Source organism: Psammomys obesus, unplaced genomic scaffold (genome assembly GCF_907164565.1).
Source record: "Psammomys obesus unplaced genomic scaffold, mPsaObe1.curated_primary_1811, whole genome shotgun sequence".
Classification (NCBI taxonomy): Eukaryota; Metazoa; Chordata; class Mammalia; order Rodentia; family Muridae; genus Psammomys; species Psammomys obesus.
In genome coordinates this window covers 3956460-3971896 of record NW_026596046.1, presented here as the reverse complement: position 1 = coordinate 3971896, position 15437 = coordinate 3956460, and the positions used below count along the sequence as shown (strand labels likewise).

Here is a 15437-nt window from a genome sequence, read left to right as displayed (position 1 = left end):
GGGGGCGAGCCGGCCGCCCGGGCAGGTGCACGGCCGCCGGTGCCTGGCTCCGGCTCGCGCCGGGAGGCGACGTGCAACAGGTCCCGCGCCCGGAAAGTCGCCCCGGGTGAGGAGGCTCGGGTCCCGGGAGCCTGTCGGCGGAGAGGCGGGGGTGTCACCTGCAGCGGGCGGGTGGGTGGCTGGGGCTGCCTCCGGAGGAGGGGTTGGTACCCGGCGAAACCCCGTAGTTTCGATCTGATGTCACCCGCTGCGGTATGCGCAATGGCAGCGGTAAAGCTTCGAGACAGCAAAACACTCAGCTGAAGAGTCGCCGGGGTTTATTTTTGAGGTTTATTATTTATGGGAGGCAACAGAAGGAGGGAAGTTCTTAGCAGTTTAATTGCAACTTTCGAAAGTAACGAAGTGCCCCTACACATGGACAGTAAGATGGACACACACACACAAAAAACAAAACAAAAACGCCTGGTGAATTCTGCACAACTTTCCTGTCCGTTTTCTCCTGTGCTTTGCAGTGTGTTTGACCCAGTGTGTTATGTTGTTATTACCTTAAGCTAAAATTCTTGAAAACGAGTTAGGATCCTCCTTCCCTTTTGTACATTTTAGTTTAAAAATAACCCTAACGTGCTTGCTCTTTCAGTGACAAGAATACAAAATGTGTTGAGTGAAAAAAAAAAAAAAAACTCTCCTAAAAAAAAAAAAATCAGTCCATACTCAAACAGCTTAAATAGGTGATTTTATGTAGTTTTCTATTTGAAATGCTTAAACATAACCTTTGGGAGCAGATAGAAGGAAGTTTCTGAATTCTTGACAGGACCTTGTCTTCTGGCTGGCAGTAGTTATCGGTTATATTTAGAAGTGAATAGATTGTTTCGGGGAGCATTCTCCCGGTAGGAATAATTTAGTTTGTATCCTTTTTGAACATACATTGATGAAGGATCTAAAAGCCTGGGTCCAGAAACTAGAATTAATGTAACCTTTTGTTACTTACAAAACATAAAGCATGCTATTATTTATCTTTAACCGGGTCTAACTTTCTTGGGAAGAAAAGCTTTGTTGCCATATTACACAGAATGTCACTTTGTTTCAGAGTGTGAGCTCTGGTACTTGTTATTCAAGACAACACACTTGGAAAGTGTTATTACAAAAAAGTGTTTCCAATTGCTTGCTGTGGCAAGGTGATTTAGAAGGTGTGCTTTTGCACATAAATCATGATATTGAGGTTTTGTGGCGCATGGCAAAGCTTCTCGAGTTAATATTTGCATGCTTAACTGGGAATTAAAGGGTTCTTTTCTTGGATGCTGTATTAGGGGGCACTTTGAAGTCTTACTTAAAGCTAGGCCCACCATAAATGGGCAGGTAAAATTCAGCGTTAACTGGTTGCCTTCCTAAGTCACATTTATTGTTCTCAGGGAACCAAAAATGCTCAAGAGCTCAGCTCTTTCATTGCTTTACATAGGGTGCTTTTGTTTCTCCTATCCCTATTTAAAAAATTACAGACACTAATTTTGCAGCTTGTTCTTCTGTTTTTAGCACAACAGTTGTAGAACTTGTGTCTAAGCCAGTACTTTTCATTCTGTATTTTTGTAATGGTTGAGTAGTTTTCATGCTGCTCAGATCATCACTGCCTTTTGCAAGAGATGTTTGGCTTGTTTCCAGGATATTATTGTAACGAGTATAATTTATATAATTATATTTACATTTTTGTATCTGTACACTCTATGGCAGAGTCTTAAAAATGAATTGCTATGCCAAAGAGGGCATTTGAAATTCTGATACACCATTAAAGATCTTGCTCCAAAGTCTATACCTGAGAATAAACAGCAAATACTGGTGAGTTGCCTGAATCTTGGTGAAGGACATCAAATCCAAGTCAGTGCCATAAAACTTTGTGGGTCATGAGAATCAGTAGAAGTTACTTGTGGCCCCAGAATTGATGTTTCAATGCAGTGCAGTTCCAAGTAGAATTTCAATGTGGTATTACAGAAAACATGGTAGCTTAATAAGATTTTTATCTTATCACATAAATGTATGGAAGGAGAAAGTCCTTTCAGAAAATCTAATTTACTATAAATACTAAGTAATTTAAAGTAGGGTATTAGTTTAGGAGTAAAGAAATATATATTTATGGGCTGTTAGTGATTATCATCAACATTCAGTATGTGCTAAGATTGCTCTCCGTGGACAGTTCATTTAGTTCTCACAGTAACACTCTAAAGAGGAAGGAGAGAGCCTGCCTAGGCCCATTGAACCCAGCAAAAGGGGAAACTGTGCATACTTGTCAGCCATAGTATAGATCATTGGGAAAGGGTCAGAAACTAAAACTACAGAGACTGTTACCGTCTTCTCAAAATGTTTCTTTTGTGATTCATATACAACAAAATAAAATCCAGTTGACTGATGTAGTTATTTCTTGGGGGTGTCTGATGAGGTGTACACACATGCTTTGGAGACCCAGTGGAAGTCGGATGACAGTCTTGTGGCGTTCACCAGGCTTTCATTCATGAGCCGCAGCTATCTTACTGTTTTGCTATGTAATGAAACGTTTGTGTCTGAGAAATAATTGTGTTTTTCCTAGTGGCTATGCCTGAAATTATAACGTAGATAGGTATAAAAATGATTTACACTTTTCTTTTTTAAACCATTGTTCTCTTTATAGTGAGGATTCTCAGGAGTCTATCAAGTAAGGAACAGTGAGTTTTGTTTTTTTTTTTTTCAATAGCTGAACATTTTTGAAACTGAACTACAAAAAATAGCTAAGCTAATGAAAAAACCAATTATTGTTAGTCCTTAGAGATAGGAATTGCTTGCTGAGAAACTATGAAACAAGTTTTAGTTTGGTGCTTACCTGATCAGTGAATATTTGCTTCATATGCTTCAAGAATAAAGTAAAAACTCACGAGTCTTAAATTTTGCTCCTTATTGTGTCTGCCACTATTTATGGTCTTTGTTCTAGTAACACCACCACCCTTGCTAACCCCCCTCTGCCTCTCCCCCTCCCCCGTTCTGCAAGACACATGCACACACATTGCTCAGTTTGTACAGTTTTCACCAGAGTGTATTTCAGGCTTTTAATTATGTTGGTGTGTTCAGCATTTTAGATGCCATTCGTTAAAGCTTTAATTCATGAAAATTGACTGATAGTTCTTATTACATTATGTTGCTTTTCAATTTTTCTTAGAATATCTTCATAACTTGATACAGTGCCGTTTTCGCCAATAGATGTTTTGATAGTAGGAGCTTGTCAAGTGAACTTTGATTTCAGATTTGAGGAAGACTTAATGCTGCCTCTTGCTTGCTGTGGTGATAGTGCTAGCTTTACTCACCAATAGTTAAGGAGCTTGAAGCAATCTGTGGCATTCAGAGCTATGATGGGTATTTATAGTACTGTTTCTTGTTTGGTTTGAGGGGAAAATTACAGTAGTTTCTTTTTTTTTTTCATCCTAGAAATGGTGTTCTGCCTCTGATTTACCTGCTCTTTAATCCTTTTCTATTTAGAGACATAGGGTAAGCCCAGTGAAGTTGTTAAGAAGAAATCAGAATAAGGTAGATCACAGTGCTGGTGGGGAAATTTCTTTAAGGAAAAAAAAAAACCTTTTTAAAAAGTTTTTTGGGAGTGTCTTAAAATAATAGTTTTGATGAAAATTTTGGAAATACAGTTTTGTTTCTTGATCTAGCTGTGATGTGTTGTTAATGATTCAGTCTTCTGAAAGACAGGAGCCCAGCTTTAAAATTCCCATGATGTCTTTCCTCTCTGCCTAGATGCAGAACGTCCCAGGCCTGCAAAGCATGCCTTCACACTCATTGCCAAGTCCCCGCTGAGCAGCCAAGTCACTGATGACAAGCATGGGGCAGAGTTTTTGTCAAATGTCAAATACAACTAAAAGATGGCCTTTATTTAGAATGATTTTTATAAAATACTTGACTAAAAATTTTTTTTCAAGTCTGAACTTTGAAAGGCAATGTCAAAAAAAAGCCTCTTGTATGTTTGGCGACATTTAATATAGTGGAAAGAGATAGACATTAGGATAGTTTACTAAGTTTCAAACTTATTCTACTCTAACTTGCTGTTTCTGAATAGTGTTTGTAAGCCTGCAATAAAAATAGGTCTTTTGCTATCTTTGACCTAGAGCACTGCTTAATTTATTTATTGCAGAGAAGAGTGGCTTCAGGTTGCTCCTTTATGGGCCAAGCAGGCGCTTTATTTCCATTTCTTCTTAAGCAGATAAATTCTTAATAATGAGTGAGAAGTTTGGGTAGGAATGAAGGGAGTGAGTCAGGAGTTTTATAATCTGAAAATTGATAGAATAACTGGATTCTGAATGACTGGTTGTACAGTTCTCAATAAAGCCAGTGGTACCAGACCTTGTACCATAAAATATACCGTTGGTGGTACAGATAGGCTGAACTGTTTGTATTGTGTTGTTCTAAATCTTAACTTTGGGGTACAGTGAAAGATAACATTTTGTTAGATTTTGTCACAGATGCATTTTAGTTCTGGTCAGAACAAGTTGGTTTGTGCTGACAGAATGCTAGAAAGTAAATTGATATACACAGGAAGGTCAAAGTAAAGGTAATATTTTCTGTGGATAGTAATTAGGAACCAAAGTTTCAAGTATATTTGTTTTGAATTACTAAAACCTTTTGTGTTTTTATTTTTTTTAAAAAATAGACTGAATTCCCAAGATAAAAACATTTTCAGGAGGGCAATAGTGGAGGAAGAGGCATTCAGATCTTTGTGAGTTTGAAGCCAGCATGGTCTACAGAGTGAGTTCAGGATAGCCAGAGCTACACAAAGACCCTGTCTCAGGAAAAACAAGTGTCATTTTATCCTGGGTTATTTTAGGAGTTCTCACTGTTTCACTACTGATATTGGTGCTAATATTTTAAAAAAAAAAATAGTTTGTTATCATTATTGTTTGCTGTGAGGTCTCATAAAACCAAGATTTGACACAAGACTCACTGTGTAGCTGAGGTTAGCCTTTAATTCAGTTATTCCTTTGTCTCCCCACTAATTCAGTTTAAAAAAAAAAAAGAATTATTTATTTATTTTACATATGAGTGCTCTATCTGTAGGTCACTTGCATGCCAGAAGAGGGCATCAGATCGCAGTATAGATGGTTGTGAGCAACCATGTTGTTGCTGGGACTTGAACTCAGAACCTCTGGAAGAATAGACAGTGCTCTTAATCACTGAACCATCTCTCCAGCCCTAAATCAGTTTTTAAACAATTTCATGTGACTGAATATATGTTAAATTTATAATTAAACCTTTTAATGTTAGAATTTATAAAGATACCAAGGATAACTAATTGCTTTTGTTAACACTAAATACATTTTGTTTTAGTCCTATGCTCTCTAGAATTTTATAGTATTTAGCTACTCTATAGTGTAACGATCAATTTTAAAACTTGTAATTCGTTGTGTAAAAAAAGAATCTGTGTTGGGTATATCGCTCAGCTGGTGGAGTGCTTGCTCGTCTAGCATGCACAAGGACCCGTGCTCAGTCCCTAGTACTGCATAAAGTGGCATGCATGTCTGTAATCCTAGTTCTGCATGAGTGGAGGCCTGAGGATCTGTAGCTCAAGGTCATCCTTATCTATATAAGGCATTCCAGGCTATCTTGGACCCTGTCTCAAGTGGGTAAGAGCACTTCTGCAAGAATGAGGATCTGAGTTTGAATCCTCGGTATCCATAAAAAGGAATATAGGTATAGCTACCTGTGTCTGTAACCTCAGCAGCAAGGAGCTGAGGGAGGCAAACCCTGAGAGTTCCCTGGAGATCCAGCCTTGCCTAAGGAGCCAGTTTCTGCCTCAATAGAAGCGCCATCTCAAGGCAATAAGGTAGAGAATGATGGAGGAAGATAGCTAATGTCGTGCCCTGATCTCTACATATTTATGCACAGTACACTCAAATTCATGCACCACATATAAGTTCAAATCAGTCTGGGCCACATAAAAAAAGTAGAGGTTAGCCTGACTATACAGCAGCACCTTGTGCATGCAGAGAAGGAAAATGGCTACACGGGGATAGGAGTGGGGGTGCACTCCTGAAATCTCAACACTTGGGAGGCTGATCTAGGTGGAACACAGTGTTAGCCAAAACAACCGCATTTTTAAAAAGTTTTGGAGACATGTTGGTAGGATGCAGAAGGAAGTGGTAAAGTGAGAAGAGTGCCATAGAAGGCAAAACAGACATAGTTTTTTGGAATGCAATTAGTTACACTCACAAAAATAGCACAAGGGCTGGAGGGCTGGTGCAGTGGTTAAGAACACTTGCTGCTATTGTAGAGGACCCAGGTTTGAGTTCCTGCACCGCATGATAGCTCACAGCCATCTACACTAGTTCCAGAGCATCTGATGCCCTCTTCTCACCTCTGTCAGCATCAAACATGCATGTGGTGCATGAAGGCATCTAGGCAAGACACTCACACATAAAATAAAGTGGGTAAATCCTAAACTAATAGCAGCATCCTACTATGGGCTTTTGTTTCTTTATTTGTTTTGGGGAGGATAAGGTTAAGGAGTTAGCTAAATTCCATCCAACATTGTCTCTCCATTTTTCTTTGTTATTTTTTAAGCACATGAACCTGGATAAATCTGTAGAAGTGTTTCAAGCATGTTTGAAATCTCAGTGAGAAGCATAAGGTAATTAGAATTTATTCATGTACAACTCCGTGACTGTATTGGCATGAAAGATAGGCACTGTGTTTCCTGTTACTATTTACATTTAGGATCTAACATGTTGTAAAATATGCAACAGTCTGGATTTTTAAAACTTTTTGACTCAACAGATACCTGTTTCACATCCATTACTGCTAGGCACCGTGGTGAGTTGCTGGAGTGATAGCAGTGAGTCTATCTATGCTGGTGAGTTCTGTAATAGTAAGAGTACACAGCAGCTAAAATACTGTGTACAGTGAGACGTGCTGGTCTCCTATGTGCCATTTCTGGGCCATAATCTTCTATCCCAAAAGACCATGTTTGTCTTGCTTTCTATGGTACTTTTCTTTATAATTTCCACTTCTGCATCCTACCAACATATCTAAAACTTTTTATGTGGCTGCTTTGGCAAAATACTGTGACCCTCCATTACCAGCCTCCCAAGTGCTTGGATTGCAGGCAGGCTCCTCCACTCCTAGCCCATTATAGCTGTTTTTCTTCTCTGCATGCAGCAACAAGGTGTTGCTGTGTAGTCAGGGCTGACCTCAGCCTTCTTATGTAGCCCAGGCTGATTCTGAACTCATTGTTGTTCTTCCTTAGCCTCCTGAGTGCAGGGATTACAAGAATGTGCCACTGCTCCTAGCCTACCTTCAAGGCCTTTCATTGTAGGAAGACTTCTTGCCTTATTGCCTTCAGGGGGAGAAAAGTAGTTTAAGTTGTGGTTTTATACTGGTTGACCATTGTACAAAAAGAATTATCTGAACACAGTATCCAGTTATTGGAGTTCTAACAGTCATGTGAAAGCTACTTTTGGTTAATTTTAATTTTGAGAATATTTTATGATTAAATCTTAAGTCCATAGTGGGTGTTCTCTTACTTGCCTGGTAAGACCATTGAAATCTCCAGTCAACAGAAATATGTATTTTAGACAAAAACATATAAAAAGAGATCTGTCTTTAAAAATACAATGTAAATCTCTTGCAGTAGTATCAAAGAACAGGATTTTCAGAGACTCATTTACTAATTTGTTTTTTAATTGTACTGGACTGTTTAATGAAACAAAAATATACTGTACTGATGCTGTATTTCCTATAAAATTTGAAATAAGTGGGTATTGAAAATAGATACTGCATTTTTGTTGAGTGCTGACTTAGAGGTACTGAGCTTAGTGTTTCATAGATACTCTATTTGTTCTTCATAATCTTGTACAGGTGAAGAATCCAGGGTTAATTCATTTGCTATAATTAGCTACATCTGGTTATAACTCTAATAATGTGTACATTTAAATGCTCCTATATTCTAAATGAGCATCAGGCAAACATGGTATGTGTTAGGTGAGTCTTAGACTGGATAAGTAGCCTGAGTCATGAAAGCTGGAAACATCGTACTACTACTGTACTTGCTGGAAGCAAGCTGCAGTGAAGTAAGCAGCTGTGGTAGCTCCAGTTGGTTCTTTTCCTGGGGTCAGGCAAACCAGATCTTCCAGTTTTTCAAAACAGGTTGTAAAACTGTTATTTTGACATAAATGCCTTGACTTAAAACTAGCAAGATTAATTAATTTTATATTCTTATTGTGAAACATAGTATCAAATATACACGAAATGAATACCCATGTGAACATTACATACCTGTCACCAGGTCAGGTTCTGTACAGCAAGAGGACTTAAAAAAAAAGTCATTGAATAATAGTAAGGTTCTTTCACTTCCTGAGTTTAGGGTCTAGGTTTTGAATTTTGGGGAATCTATCTACCATTAGTTGTTGTCTGACCTATTTAAAAGAGAGCAGGACTAGAAAATGCAAACTGCCCAGCTTAGGTAGTTGTAAACGGGACAGACCCAAGCACAGAGTAACTTACTATGATTGGCACATCTTTTTGAAAACATTGTAAATGAGGCTCACTCATTTCAATTTTGGACAAAGATTGAGCTTATTTCTGTACCAAGTTCAGTCTGTAAATAAGTAGATTCAGTTCAACAGGTTATTTTTTAGTTTTAGAGAAGGTGCTTGGGTTCTTCAGATACTTAGGAGAACTATCTTACGATAGCATTTAGAGCCTACAGTCTTGGTTTGATGGATTAGGCAATAGAGGCTTTGAAGTATGTTGCAAATCCAGTGTATATGACTCAGTTTGTATATCCACCTTAGTGGTGAATGATTGATTAGCAAGTATTTAAGGTTTTGTTTTGTTTTAGGAGACAGGGTTTCTCTGTATAGCCTTTGCTGTCCTGGGCTCACTTTGTAGACCAGGCTGGCCTCAAAGTCACAACAATCTTTCTGCTTCTGCCTCCCAGAGTACTGGGATTACAGGTGTGTGCCACCCCACCCGGCAAGTCTTTTTAAGTTTTTAATATGTTGAACATCTCTGATCTTTTCATGTATTCTACCTGTACTTTCTACTGTTTACTCTCTTCCCTGTTTACACGTGCAGCACAAACACTAATTTTCTTTGGAGTTCTATAGTACTATAAAACTATAGTATGTTCGAACTAATATCGTAAGTCTCTTTTTGTTTGTTTTGTTTTGTTTTTTTCTCTTCATTTTTCGAGATAGGGTTTCTCTGTGTAGCCTTGGATGCCCCGAACTCACTTTGTAGACCAGGCTGGCCTTGAACTCACAGAGATCCACCTGCCTCTGCCTCCCCAAGTGCTGGGGTTACAGGCATGGGTCACCTCACACACACCCCTTTTTAATGTATATGCTCTATCTGCATGTATGTCTATCTGCATACCAGAGGAAGACATCAGATCGAAGTGTAGATGGTTGTGAACCACCATCTGGTTGCTGGGAATAGAATCCAGGACCTCTGGAAGGGCAGACAGTGTGCTCTAAACTGCTGAGCCATCTCTCCAGCTCCCCCCCAATTTTTTTTTTTTTTTATATTCTTTGACAATTCCATATAGGTTTATAATGTATCTTGATCAGAGTCAACTCAACTCTCCCTAGCTTCAGTTTGTAATCTGTTGAGCCCAGTCAGTGCTGCCTGTATGTATTCACATTGGTTTGAGGGCACTTGACAGGGTGAGGGCACCTGTCAGTGACCACACCTTCCAAGAAAATAACTTCCTCTCCTCCAGCAGTCAGTAGCTCCTCAGCTAAGGGTAGAGCCTCAGGAGCCTGTCTCTTCTCCATGCTTGGTCCTGTGCAAATAACCACAGCTACCGTGTGTTTGAGTCCAGAGACAGTGTTTTACGGTGTGCCTCCTCATCCTCTGGCTCTTAACTTCATTGTGCCTTCTCTTCCATAGTTCTCTGAGCTTAGAAGTAATCTTTTCAAAATCTTAGTGTTATGATTAGTTCTCCTCTTCTTCCAACACACTCACAAACATTTCACTCATTCTAAAATTTCTGTATTTATTGGCTTTAGGTAGTAGAAAATCAAAATTGGTAATAGTAAACTGTTACTGGGTTATTTTGCTGTTGCCAACTTGAATGACCTCAACTTTTATTAGTTCTCTGTTGATAGACTTTACTTTCCTTTACTCACTTATTAAAGCATGCCTGTGAGAGTGTATATGGTGTGGTTGCTCACGGAGACCAGGAGAGGCTATCAGATCCCCTGGAGCTGGTGTTAGAGGTGGTTGTGAGCTACTTGATATGGGTGTTGGGAGCCAAACTCTGGTCCTTTGAAAGAGCTGTGAGCATACTTACTTAACTTCTGAGGCATCTTTTTCCAGCCCCTTTTCAGTTCTACCAGGTACTTCCTGCAGGCTTTTTATTTGTTCTTCTCACTGGTTTTCTTTCCTGGTAGTGCTTATTTAGGCCCATGATCATATATCAAACCCTGAAGTGTTTGGGTCATCTGTGTCTCCCACTAGAGTGTATAGGGGAAGCATGGTAATATTGATTGTGACTGGTTATTGCAGAGCACATAATAAATTCAGACCTTTTTGGATGAGTGTAGTCACATCCTGCCAGGGATCAGGCTCTTAGACTGCTTCTTATACCTGGGATGTTTTTATATTTCTCCCTTACTCATCTGCCATTGGTTTCCTTTTTGCTCAAGAGGTTGTCCTGAGCCTAGAATATAGGGCAGAACTAAGGATTATTAAGATCCCTGCACTATCATCCCACCACTTAGACCTCACACTTCATTGTCTGATGGCTGTTTGATAAAGAGTTACATTTTTTACACTGTAAAACATACTGGTTGTATTAGATGATCTTTTAAAATGCTCCTGTAGGATACTTTTGATTAGCTGTAAGATTCCCTATACTTTATCTGTTCTGGAAAAGGAGACAGCTGATGAAGTAACTAGCCCAGGGAAATTTTCTTAGTCATGGTAGCGGCCCTCTTGGTTTGGGTCTTCTCAGGTTAATGATTTCAAGTTGTCTTTCTTTTTTTTTTTAAGTGGAAAACATTTTAAATGGGAATTATGACTATCACATGTCCTTATTTCAGTACAGATACCAGTTAATGAGCCCACATAACACTTGTTGTTTTTATAAGATCTTTCCCTCCGTCATCCCTTCCTATCTCACCCTCCCACATGGTCTCATGTAGCCCAGGCTGATCTTAAACTGTTCCCGTACCTGTAGTTGCCTTGAACTGTTACTCATGCCATCCTTAGGTGCTGAGATCATAGGCTTAGGTCAACACACCTGACTTTATAAGTGGTATTAGAGTCAAAGATTTTTGTAATCCATCCATTCATCTGTCCATCCTTCCCTCCCTCCCTCCTTCCCTTCCTCCCTCCCTCCCTCCCTCCCTTCCTTCCTTCCTTCCTTCCTTCCTCTCTCTCTCTCTCTCCTTTCTTTTTCTTTCTGTGCTTGCCTAGATTTCTTAATTCACTAGATGTCACCAGATGATAATGTTCAAATTTTTATTATTGTGATTTATTAGCTGGAATATCTAAGAAAGTTTTTTCTTTCGTGTACTGTTTGGTTGCCCAGTGGTACTGTTTGTTGAAGAAAGATAGAATACAGGGACTGTCTCTGACATGAACTCAGTGGCTGGCTCTTTGACCTCCCCACCCCCAAGGGAGGAGCAGCCTTGCTGGGCCACAGAGGAGGACATTGCAGCCTGTCCTGAAGAGACCTGATAAGCTAAGGTCAGATGGAAGGGGAGGAGGACTTCCCCTATCAGTGGATGTAGAGAGGGGTAGGGAGGAGATGAGGGAGAGAGGGAGGGTGGGAATGAGGGAGGGGGCTACAGCTGGGATAAAAAGTGAATAAACTATAATTAATAAAAAAATAGGTGTGAAGAATATAAAAAAAAAGATGGAATAAACACTTAGTTCCTTGCCAGTACTAGTACCCCCCCCCAAAAAATGTGTCAGTTTTTCAAAGTACTGTGATGAATTGTTCCAATGTTTATCTTTTTTAAAAAGATAAACAAATGGGCAAATTATGCATATTTGATTTATTTTTATCAATTCCATTACGACTTTTATTATCAGGTTACTTTATTTAACAGTACATTAGAGTAAATAGATAGATCATAGCATATGTAAGTTAATTTTCAAATTGAACACACCTCTTTGCTTAGCTTTTGGAGTGAGAAGAAAGCCTTCCAGTTTCTAGGAGTTACTTTGAACTTCTGTACCCATGTACAAGAGTAACTCTATTTTGACTTCTAGCAGGCTCAACTGCTTTTATCTGCTTAATTTAAAACCAATGTTGTTTTGTTGGTTATAAGATTTATATGACAAGTACAAAAATTTAAATATATGATCTACCATTAACCTTTTTCCTATTTTTCTTTTTCTTTTTTTTACAGAAGTGGCATTGTTTTCATCTTTCTACTTGATTTTCTTTAAACTATTAAATTCTGAAATACTGTCTTCATAGAGAGAGATATTGATTTCCCTTGCAACAGTCAGTGTTCTCACATATTTCTGATTTGGTTGTGCTCATTCGTTAATTATTGACACTTTTATCCTGTAGTCACTGCATGCTTAGTTTAAAAAATGCTTGAATTCTTACATCTAATGAGTTGTTTTTTCTTGTATTTGTGAATTTTGTTGAGTCCCTGCCTGCTCTGAGAATCCTTTCAGAACATTGAACTTGCAGGTTCACTTTATTTCCTCATTGTACAGACTGATCTTTTTGCACCACCTTTTGGCATCTGTTTCGAGAATGTAAATGATGCATCTTAGACAGTTACCACTCTGCCATCTGTTATCGTCTATCTTTGTATTTCACTTACAGTGCAGTGGTTAGAGTATTGTGTATTTGAAACTTCACAGAAAGTTGGGATCGATCCCCGTATTTCTTCTTAGCGTCTAACTCAGGCTCAATCCAGGAAGTAGTCTTAGGTTCTACTCCAGATAGAATAAAAAGCTAACAACAACAAAAATAAACACAGAACAAAATAAAAACAAACTTCAGTGCTCCAGGGAAACTGAGAACAGTTTAGGTAGCAAAGTTGTTCCCAGAAGGAACAGGAGCATTTGATTTTCCTAATGGAGGACTGGGAGCTATGTAGAAACTATATTTAAGGTAATTAACAATAGTTTTCTAGGTGTATATTTAGGAGTATTTAAAAATAAAACATTCCTAAACCTCATGGAAATTCTGTTTTGTGATGTTAGATAATAAAGTATATTGATCTCAGACTGAGAGATGTTCAGTTTTTATATTTTGAGGTGTTCTCTGGACAGTAAATAGTATTTTATATTAGCTCTGTTGGTTTTCATGTATTCTCACTGGCAACTTTCACGTTCACTTTTTGTTTGTTTGTTTTATTTTTTTCCTTCCCCTAAAATAGTTGTATTCTATGGGTCTATCTTAGTCCTTTGTAACTAGATACTGGTTTCAGTTCTACAGTATTGTTGATTGATTACTTTTAGATCTGTCACTACTCTTGTTCTCAGTATTGATCTTCAAACATGTATACCCTGGGTATCTCAATTAAGCATGTCAGAGACCACATTTGTAATTGTTGCCTCCCATTCAGAGCTGCCTTTTGGTTGTTTTGGTTTTTCAGGACAGGGTTTCTCTGTAGCCCTGGCTGTCCTGGAACTCACTCTGTAGACCAGGCTGGCCTTGAACTCACAGAGATCTGCCTGCTTCTTCCTCCCTAGCACTGAGATTAAAGGCATGCACCATCAACGCCAACCAGCTCAGACCTGGCTCCTCGTTTTAACTTTCCTTTAGCTGATCTTTCTGTCTTAAATCTGCCTTCCATTTATGGCCTTCAGAATGAATTCTGAGTGTACTGTTTGCTTCTAAAATTTATTAGTGCTTTTCTATTGAGTTTGAAGTTCTCAACATTACATCACAATACATGTGGAGATTTGCTGTTTCTCTTTAACCTTTTCCCTCTTTGCAGATAGTACTATTCAGTCATAGGAAAATTAGCTTTCTTGTCAGTTCAACTCTCCTCTTTCTCCCACTTGATTTGTAATTGGTCTAAAGGATGATGAAACTGCCTAGAATTAGGATCTAGAGTTGGCAGGAAGCCCTTCAGATTTGGTGATCTGAGTAGTGTGTTTGACAGCTGGAGCTTAGAACAAAGAAACCAAACAAACTCTTGGCAGATTCTGAAATACAGCTTTTTGCTTCTTTAGAAATTATGATTCTAGTCAGTTGATACTGACTTAGAAATGTGTGCAAAACTAATACAGCAACCGTGAATTGTAGTCACCTTTAATACTAATTATTGAATTTGTAATCTATTCTTTAGTATACTTTAATAAATAGACCTTTGGAACTGGGAAGACTCTTTTTCCTTGATAATTTCCTGAACTTAAAAGTGAGAAAAACAGAAATCTCATTTCTAATTTATAACAGATACGGGTGCTGGTCTTATGTCTGGGCTAATTCATTTTCTGTGTAGAATAGTTAATAGAGAATACCAGATGCAGAACCATCATGCTTAGTGGATTAATGTCCTGTTCCTTAGTTTCCTACAAGCCTAAATATTTTTTTAGAATGGGACTGGTGTGGTTTAACAGAGGCCCTTATGCAGGTTTTATGGTGATTCATTTTTAAAAAGATTAATAAGTTTATAGCATAAAAATTAAGTTTTTACTTAAATTTATTTGCATGCTATTAGATGAGCATTGTAAGACAGTACAAAAGGACTTAGAGTAAGAGTAAACCTCCCCAGCTTTTCAGTCTCTTGTGTCTTAGGAATTCTTCCAGAGGATGTCCTCCCTATCCTAAAAGATCCAGTTCTCACTCATTAATAATCATTTTCATAATTTAATAAACAACCTTAAAAACAAAAAGTCCAACTAGACGTAAATATTTGAAACTTCAAGTAACAAAGGAGTGTGAATGTAGTTTAAAATAACGTTGCCAGTTTATTTTGAGTGGAAGAAGAACAAAAAGATAAAACATCTGATGAGAAATACCATCAACAGTCTCTGTATTTCAGTCTGATCAGCGGAACCCTTTTCATATCCATTCAGCCTTCTCTGGACTTATCATTAAACAAAATCAGGTTTGACAATAACCAAGCTGTTTTATAACCTGTTTTCCTGTGCCTAACAATGTAAACTACGTGATCATTACAACCGTGTGAATAACCGCATACTTTTCATAAGATAGTTACCCAGAAAAGTACCAGTTATCAGATCTCTTACAGTTTGGACTGATAGAGAAGGGATTAAAAAGTCAGTGAAGCTCTGCTACTAGGTAACAAAGTGAATCCAGAAAAAACCAGGTTAGAGCTATGCAAGCAGTTCTCATTGTTAATGTCAACTGGGATTACACAGACTGGCTTTTATTGCAGACACTTTATTATGTGTGTTTTAGTGGAACTGTTGATGTTTAATGCAACTACTCATCACTGTTACTGACTCACATTGATGGGGGAAGGTTTGTACAGTTTTTT

At 38.4% G+C, this 15437-nt stretch overlaps 1 protein-coding gene across 8 annotated transcripts in view; it reads left to right on the top strand.

The window, feature by feature from the left end:
• Tjp1 (tight junction protein 1) overlaps positions 1 to 15437 on the top strand; it is a 243765-nt gene that overhangs the window by 163610 nt on the left and 64718 nt on the right. The window contains exon 1 of one of the 8 annotated variants that reach the window (XM_055623478.1): positions 6623 to 6643. The exons of the other annotated variants lie outside the window; for them this stretch is intronic. The gene's annotated coding sequence lies outside the window, so the exon portion shown is untranslated. Of the gene's footprint in view, positions 1 to 6622; positions 6644 to 15437 lie in introns of those variants that run through there. 8 annotated transcript variants of the gene reach the window in all.